We start from the raw sequence: 9,091 nt of genomic DNA on the forward strand, positions 1-9,091 counted from the left end.
AAACCAATAAGAATATTGATAAGTTTGGGGTTGTTTTCTTTTTGGTTTTAATTTGTCACTTGTTCAGCTGCTGTTCACTGATATTACTATGGTACAAAAATGAAGCTGTTGTTTTGAGATTGTTTTTTGAAAAAAAAAAAACATTGTTCTTATTATGCTATGTGTGATGTGATTTTCCCTGTGGATTATCCTACTGGTAGAACTAATATGTTTACGGAATTTGAATTAAAACAGATTACATACCTGCAAAGGAGTGCACTATAGATTTTGTTTTGTCTTCAAATCTCAAAAATAAGCAATTGTTTCAAAAAGACAAGCTGACAGTACCAAGAGAGAAAAGAAATAAGGGCAGTACCACAAATAATCAAAACAATCTGGTATTCCAGATATTTAACCACCACCTCTCCCCTTTTTTTACCCTAAGTAAAGCAGGGATGTATTCTGATGGTCTCTAAAAGCAGTGAAAGAATACCATCTTCTCAGCTTATGGATGTTTGTGTATCTCCAATTTGTCTCTCCAATTGAGACCTCCTGTGTAATCAAATCCATTACATTGTTATTTTGGCATTTTACTATCAGGGGGACCATAAGAAATGACCCAATGCTACAAGGTTTCATTTGTAAGGCTGTGCACAACTTAGAATTATCTGCTATGACATTTGATAACTCAGGAAATAAACCAACTTGTTAGTAGTACAGTTCTGTGTATCCTCATCAATTTCACATTCAAGCATTTGTATATCTGAAAACCTTCAGCAAGTGAAATTTTAAAGAAAACCAAACATCCATTGCAACGTGTCCTTGTTCAGGAGTACAGAAAACCAAAACAAGATGTTTTTAATGGCATATGACATTGTAAACAACTGAAGTCTTCAGCATAAGATGAAAGGACACTTTAGTTTAGGATTTTAGATTTTTAGCTGAAGTGTAGGATAACCACACGATGCTATTATTGCTCAGATAGTGAAGAGAAGCCTTGTGTCCATGTTATTCTCAGAAGAAACTAGGTTCCTATTTTCCTGTGCACGTGAAGAAAGCTTTCCCCTGGAGAAGGCTGTGCAAAATGTGCTTTTCACTGTCAGGCTGTGATGCTCCTCCTAGCCAGCCAAGCAGAGCCAGCACCTGACTTGTAGGCAGGCTCATGATGCCTCCACCACTAACCCCTTCCAAAAAAAACCCAAACAAAAACCCCAAACACTGTATCCAAAAACATTTTTACATATGCTTCAAGAGAAAAGTGGAATCAGGTACAGGTGGGCCAGGCACACAGTTTGCAGTATGCTGACGTAGATGATTATCAGCTGTCATGGTAACACCTTCATTTACTGGGATTCTGTCCTCAGTAATTCAGCAGATTTGTAAAAGGCCAAAAGATGCATAGATCCTAATTCTCAGGTCTGCCTTCTAGTTCTGTTTGTTTAAGGATTTATTTTTTTGTCTGTTTGTTCAATTTCTGTGTGATTTCTTTTGTAGGTTTCAGCAGAATATATACGTATGCCCACATACAACCACATATGTATGTGTATTGTTTTGTAAATGTTCTCAGTCATGCTTTCTTCTGCTTTGCACCATTTACACATATACCTTCCATGTTCTCATTTATTTTTTGTGCAACTAAACCTTATAATAAATTATTAAATATAACCTGACAGTGACAGAGTCTTCCTGTTTTGTTTTCTTCTGGGCATGGGGGGGAATGAAGGGAATGAAGAAGTTGGAGAGGAGAGCAGGGGCTACACTTCAATTGCATCCCCAAAAAGAAAACACTGAAATTGCTGTGGTGAGTGGCAAGAAGCCTGTAAAACCACAAAGCTGTCAGATACCAAGCTGCTGTTCATACTTTTAAATCTAGGTTCAAGGAACCCTGATACATTTGCTTTTGTCAGCTGAATAGCACTGTTTGCCTGGCAGCAAAATAACACCTCCTGTGTGGAAAATCATGGGTATTTATTATTCCATAGAGCTCTCAATTTGAGATGCAAAAACCATGAACATAGACAACATCAAACACATTTTCTTTCTCACCCTGTCACATAGGCTTCTCATGCACATAGATTTCTCAGACCAAATTAACTTTATGTAAACATATGCAGTTCCATTCTGCATATTAGAGATGTTCTAAAATTGATCCTCATGAGTCCACCTACTAGGAAAAAGGGTTTCTATTGCAGAAAGACAAATATGGTTTCTATTGCAGAAGGACAAATAGGGTTTCTATTGCAGAAGGACAAATAGTCTCTAATCCTGCGTATGAATTAAGGGATAGGGTAACTCTGCAGGCTGCAATACAACACCAACACAGCCAGGGTCTCGTCACTGTCCTGCCAAAGCAGCTCAGGCCATACCAGCCCAGCCAGTTTGACCTTCCACATCTTGCCAGCACAGAGAAAATGAAGTCTATTCTGTAAATAAAAGGCCTGTGCTTTGATTGCTTCATTCTTAAGAGAGATCCTAATGATCTTTTCTTATGTTTGTGTGAGATGTTTTTGCAGTTGACATAAATCTCCTCTGTCTGCCTGAGTGATGATTCTTCTCCTCTCCTTTCTCTGCTGTGCATGCCATGAAAATTGGATCTTCCATAACTGTTGGAAGGAGGCTAGAAGAACATTAAAAGGAAGAAAAAGGGAAAAAAAAAAAAAAGTTGAAGGACTTTTCTCAAAGCAGCTACCACTTTGAAAAAGCAGAAAAATTTCTCTTCAGATGCTGACCTATCATTGGGAAGTACGAAACGATCAATAAAAATGGGGTTTTGTCTTCTTGTTTTCTGTGAACACATTTCAGATCCAAGTCATATGAAAAAAAGAAGTTGCAGCTTGAATATGCTTCCCAGCTGTCTCACATCTTGCCCCTGGTAAAGCAGCAGTGAAATGCCCCCTTCCCCTCACACACACTCTTCAGGTACTGACGCAGTCTCTCCTACACCCATCTTAAAACATGAATTATTCTGAAGCTATTGACTATGCTAAGAATTAGTCATTTCATTAAGACAACTAAATTTTGCAGTGCCTGGGTAAACTGGTATGGAGGAAAGGGGGTTTCTGAAGCAAAAGACTGGTCCCTAACCCTGGCCACTCTAGGAAGAGCTTCATTCTGGTACAAACAGTGACCCAACAGTCAGAATGAGAGAAATTGGCTTTTTCAGGACATATTGACAGTGACATTGACAGTGGAGCTTGTCACTGGATCATACAGGAGTGAGATCTGACAGGAGATAGGTGGAAAGGCAGAGTCTCACATCCACCGTGAAGCACACTCACTCCCCTAAACACACCCCCAATTAAGGGTGTGAAGGGACAAGGCAGAAGCAGTGAAATTGGCTCCTGTCTTTCCACCTCTAAACTTCAGGGCTTGAATAGGATTATTAAGGGGAAAGCAAAAAGACTCATTGCTCCAAAATAGAGACTGCTACAATACCAAAAAAAAAAAAAAAAAAAAAAAAAAGGAGATGCACTGAAACATCTATCCTAAACATCTATCCTAAAGAATTTAAAGAATTGTAGTAAAGCTGAACTGGGAAAAAACAGTAAGATAAAAAGTATCATACAATATGATTTTTTGCCTCTGTTTTACAAGTGAAGACTTGAGGAAAAAAACAAAGACACAAATAATAAAAAGGCTATCAAACCAAAAGAGGTAATTAAGGGGTATTCATCAAAAAATAATGAATAGTAGTAATCATATTTTAAAATCTTCAATTTTTCCTTTCTATATAGCTTAAGATTAGACTATAAGATTCAGGGGATATAAAGAGTAGACACAGAAGAGAAAGATCTTAATAAATATACAGTGCAAACCATGAGAAAGCTTCAACTCAACACGTGAGCTTACCCAGATCTGAGTAGAGTACAAAACTTTTGATAAAGCCTCTGTGATCCTCCTCTTCTTTCTGAAGACATACATTTAGTCAGAAACATGGTGGAGGAAACTGCAGCATACATGGTGGTATAGTCTAAAATATCTAATTCCAATATAATGCTGATATTGCTGACTTTCCCACTGAAGCCAATAAACACAATAAAAATCCAGGTAGACTTGCAAACAGCAACGTGCATGAGATTAGCACCATATCATAAAAGCCTGAAAAGGCCCTTTGATTTGGGGAAACCCTAGTATGTTGCCTGAAATTCCAGCAGCATCATATATTGTGACAGGGGAAGGAATTCATTTTCTGCTCACCATTTTTTTCCTTTTGAAGAAGAGAGATTCTTAATCAGACCGCTAGAGGTATTTGGCAGGGAATACAGCAAACTTGGATAATGGTTTAAACCATTAATTTGGATCCAGCTGTAAATCTGGAACATAAAATCAGAGGACAAAAAATGCTAGAAGATGTAGAAGACTTCAAGATATCACCTGTCCTCTGTGCACAAAATAGGAATAGCAATGCCTAGCTTGATGCTGTTCCTGGCAAATCACCCTTAACATGTTTCAGCTAATACCACGGTAAGCATTTACAAAGGAACTTGGGTAAGCCATTTGTTTTCCCGATGTGAAAAAAGAGGAAAAAACCAAGAAAATGCCACCTTTTCGTAGGCTGTAGAACTGATAGGTTTTTTCAAGTTTAAAATATTGGTGAGAAAATTCAATTTTTTACTTTTACTTTTTTGTTGTTGTTGTTGTTGTTCTGAGTGGGATAGTAGGATGAGCTGTTAACACATCCATACCTACCTGCTTCAGTATATTATTCGAATTAATTTTTTACTCACTTTTTTTGTGATAAGCAGTGGTGATGCAGAAGATCACCAAAACAGCAGCAGAAATCCTTTCAACTAGGTAGGTAATAAACTATTTGTGATCCCAAGCTGCTAAAATATTATTTCAATAAATACAATTGGTAATTTGTAAAAATATTAATCAGCATGAACTTTTTATTACAAACTAAGCTGAAAAATCAATGATTATATAAAGACATTATTCCATGGCAGCTCATGCTCAATATTCAAACTTCACAGCAATTTCCTCATTTCTAAAAAGCCTTTGTTATGCTGAACCATCTCTTAACAAAGTTGTGACTGGGATGACCAAAGGTGAGTGAATAGGTTGGGAAAAACCTTTGAGATCATCAAGTCCAACCTGTAAGTCCGTAAGTATCTGAAGGGAGGATGCCAAGAAGATTAATGAATCCAGGTTTTTCTCAGTGGTGTTAAGCAATAGAATAAGAGGCAATGGGCAGAAACTTATGCACAGGAAGACCCACCTAAATGTGAGGAAGAACTTCTTTAGTGTGTGGGTGCCCAAGAACTGGGACAGATTGCTCAGAGAGGCAGTGGAGTCTCCCTCATGGGAGATATTCCCAGTCCTGTGCCATGTGCTCCAGGATGACCCTCCCTGAGTGGGGAGGTGGAACCAGATGACCCACTGTGGTTTCTTCCAACGTGACCCTGTGGTTCTGTGATTGTAAAGGCTGTCCCATAGGAGACACCAAACAATCATTCAGTGTTTCCATGGGCAGCAAGTTACTTTTCAGAGTATCAGGAAGATCATCTCAATGCTCAAGAGATTTTCTGTTCAGTACTGCACCCAATGGTATCCGTTGTTTTCTGCTTTATTTCAAAAAGAAATCTGTTCATTTTTTAACAAAAAAAATTTCACAAAAATTTCTCGCATCATCCCCTTTTTTTAATCACCAAGTATTGTACCTGCCTTGATGATGGATATCAGGAAACCTGCCCCATTTGTTCTAACCTAAGCAAAAATGCTTTCTTTGAAAACTGCCACCTAGACAGTTGCAGTTTTCAAAGAAAAGTTAAACTTAGAGTAACTTTGCTTGAAATGCATAGATTTCTTTGGAATGGAGTCATATCTTCAAATGAAACTAAATAACAACCTGTAATAACTAAAGGTAGAGACAGACAAGAAAATGGCTTCAAGGTATAAGCCGATTTATTCTTATAGTGCTAAGTCTGTGGTGAGGTAATACCTATTTTTTAGGTGAAAAGCATTGGAGAAAAGAACAGAGGTAATATTATCAAAGTCACATAAGTAATCCACAGCTCAAGCTCTCAGCTATTCATTGGTGAATGGGAGCTAAAATCTGTCTTCAGGTGTACTCCCTCTTTAATGTTCTGCTCACTCTGCAATGAAACCCCAGCTGCCCCAAAGCACCTCCATTGGGGTAGACAAGTTATGTGCTTAGTTGACAGGCAAAGGAAAGCAATCAGTGCCACTGATGACAGTAATCCCAGCCAACCAGCTGCTGAGCCATCACCTGGTGGCTTTCCTCTCCAGGATCAAAAAGGTTCACATCTTCTTATCTGGCTGTCCTGAATCCCACATGAGACTTGCTCAGGTACACCTCTTTAGTATTAATGTGCTTGTTGGAAAGGATAACAAAAAATACTGATTACAGGAGAGTCTTATCCTTGAATCCTATGCTATTTTACTGGAAAGAAAAAAAAGGAAAATTCTCTCAGAAGTTTACACTGGTGAAGGTGTGTGACACTAGAGAAGGCTGCCTGATAACACAAATCAACACCTTTTGTGATATAACTGTGTATGAAATCACTCTACTGCAGAATGTTTTCAGCTCATGAGTACCTTAAATGATAGAATGGTTCATATACCTACCTCTAAATTCAGGAAAAACTATCATGTCTTTTTTTACCAGCTGTTATGCTACCCACCAGAGAAAGCCATTGTCTGTGCCAGGGAGTACTTACAGAAATACAAAAAAGCACATCCTATAAGTAACAAGGGAAAAAAAATTAAATCTTTTATTTGATTGTCATCAAGGATGGGTGACTCTGGACAGAGTTGCAGATTTCACCAGCATCCCTACCCTTCAATTTAACTGCTCCAGACTTAATTTTTTTTTTTCTGAAGTTTCACCTTCAGTTTTATCAGGTCATGGTTACAATCTCTGAGTTAATGAGTTTGAGAGCTGAGATTATCAGCTCTCAGTTAAATATGGATGAGCAAAATCATTAGATTCATTAGATTATTTTTCTTTTAACTAACAACAACTGAAAGCCCATGTGCCTTTTCTCGTTTGGAGTGAGCAAAACCTCCCTTAGGCATTTGTTTTCTTTAACTACATAAAACCTTTTGTAATTACTGACTTTAACATCCCAGTCAAGATTTTGCAGAAACATGTCAGAGGCTTGTCATGTGTCTCTTTAGTTCTTATGTTCTCAACAAAGGTGTTATGCTGACAGGAGGTTATTAAGTATATTTTCGGCATCAGTACAATTTCTGTCAAGTATTAGTATTTCTCTGCAAGTTGGGCAAATTTTTTTTTGCAGGACACTTTGATTCTTTCCCAATCATCTACCAAGACAATATGTGGATTGCAAGTCTGCTTCCTTTCTTCAAAGACTGTCTCAAAGAAAAAAGCATGGTAAGAAAAGCACAGAAAATGGGTTCAGATGTGGAATCTGGTATTATGACTGAGCTCCAAATTGAAAGAATTTTTAGAAGGAGAGATATGGTGAAGAACACATCAGAAATTAATCCAAAATCTCTTGAACACATTGTATAAATATGCAATATTCGGCTGTTTCTGTAAGAGTCGTCCAACAAGAACTACACTACTTTACAAATACATTGCTTTAAATGTTCCTGGTTTTGAGGTCAAAAAATATTTGCAGAAGTCAAATTTAACCTGTAAATTCCTGTTTCTGGAAAGCAATAGTCACAATATTTAGTGGGATAGAGTGGATAAACTTAGTGATATTGAATTAATCACATGGTTTAATTTTCACTAGCATTCAAAAATATTAAATGCAGCTTGCTGACTTTTACTGATACAGCTACAAGAACTGCTTTCGTGATGCTTGAATATCTATTCCTTCCCCTCTCCCTTTTTTCTTAACAAGAATTCCATGCTGTTTTCTTTGCAAAAATTCCTTCACCTCTAGGCAAGAAGCAAGCTGCTTCTTTCTACCCTACCACCTCTAAGAATCAGCACTTTTTGGACTGCTACCTCTTCTGAAAATAATCCTGTGCTCTTAATACAGCCTTTCACCTAAGATTCCTGCTCTTCAAAAGTTCTTGAGCTCCTCTCAGTAAGAGCTTAAAAAAAAAGGGGGGGGGGGGGGGGGTTCTTATCTTTTTTCTTACTCTTTCAACCTAAAACCTAAACAGCAGCTCTCCTGCTCTCCTCCCACCTTCTAGACTCAGTATTTCAAAATAACTCTGGAACTGGGCAAGGCGAGAAGAATCACTTCACCCATGCAGAATCACACCAACAGGCTTAAAGCGTTGGAAGAGTTTGGTAGAAAATCCGAGCTGGAGCGTGGCTCAGCTGTAATGCTAAGCCAAAGAAAATGACATGACTGAAATGGTAGAACATGCACAAAAAAAAAAAAAAAAACCAAAAAAAAAAAAAAAACTGCAGCAAGTTTCTGGCAGCAGTTTGTTTATTCTAGCCACAACTGTTGGATCAAGCAGAGCAAGTCACTCATGAGTTTGTGAGAGACTTCACTGTCTGTACCACAGGGTGCAGTGGGAGCTCATGCCTGACCTGTCTTTCTCTCCACTTACTGTTTTCTCCATATCTCACCAGAAATATTGATTGTGTCTTATGAAAAAGTTCCAAATGTTGAAGAGAAATAATAGGAAATCCTTGATATTTCACTTTCTTTGAAATTAATGAGGACTCAAAAAAATGCTCTTAATAATACAGGGTGAAGGCTTAAAAGGGATACAATGGAGTGTTTTCTGAATCATATTGTACTTTGTATTCTTCAATGTTTTCATATTCTTTTCTCCAATAAACAACAACAACTATGCTACTGTTGCTAGGACTAAAATCAGAAATTGAATTTGTTTCAAGAGCAAAAGCAGCATGGAAACTAAACTCTCTACTTTTGGAGAATAAATATTTTGTACAGGTAGAACTGATCATTCTGAAGGTTACTGTATTTTTTGCAACTATGTGTTTTCATTTTGGTATTAGAAGTACTGCACTTGGGAGTAGGAAGGAAATATTTCTATTGTTCCACAAGTAATACATGCTTGATTACATCAATATAGTCAAAATTTTGTACTTTCAATGTTTAAAATTGTTAAAGGTGAGAACTTTTTGTCCTGTTTCCTGTATTTTTACCACATTCTGCTCATTTTCATGGATTTTTGTGATCAAGTATTCAAA

The sequence above is a fragment of the Fringilla coelebs genome (genome assembly GCF_963513975.1).
Source record: "Fringilla coelebs genome assembly, chromosome: 1".
Classification (NCBI taxonomy): Eukaryota; Metazoa; Chordata; class Aves; order Passeriformes; family Fringillidae; genus Fringilla; species Fringilla coelebs.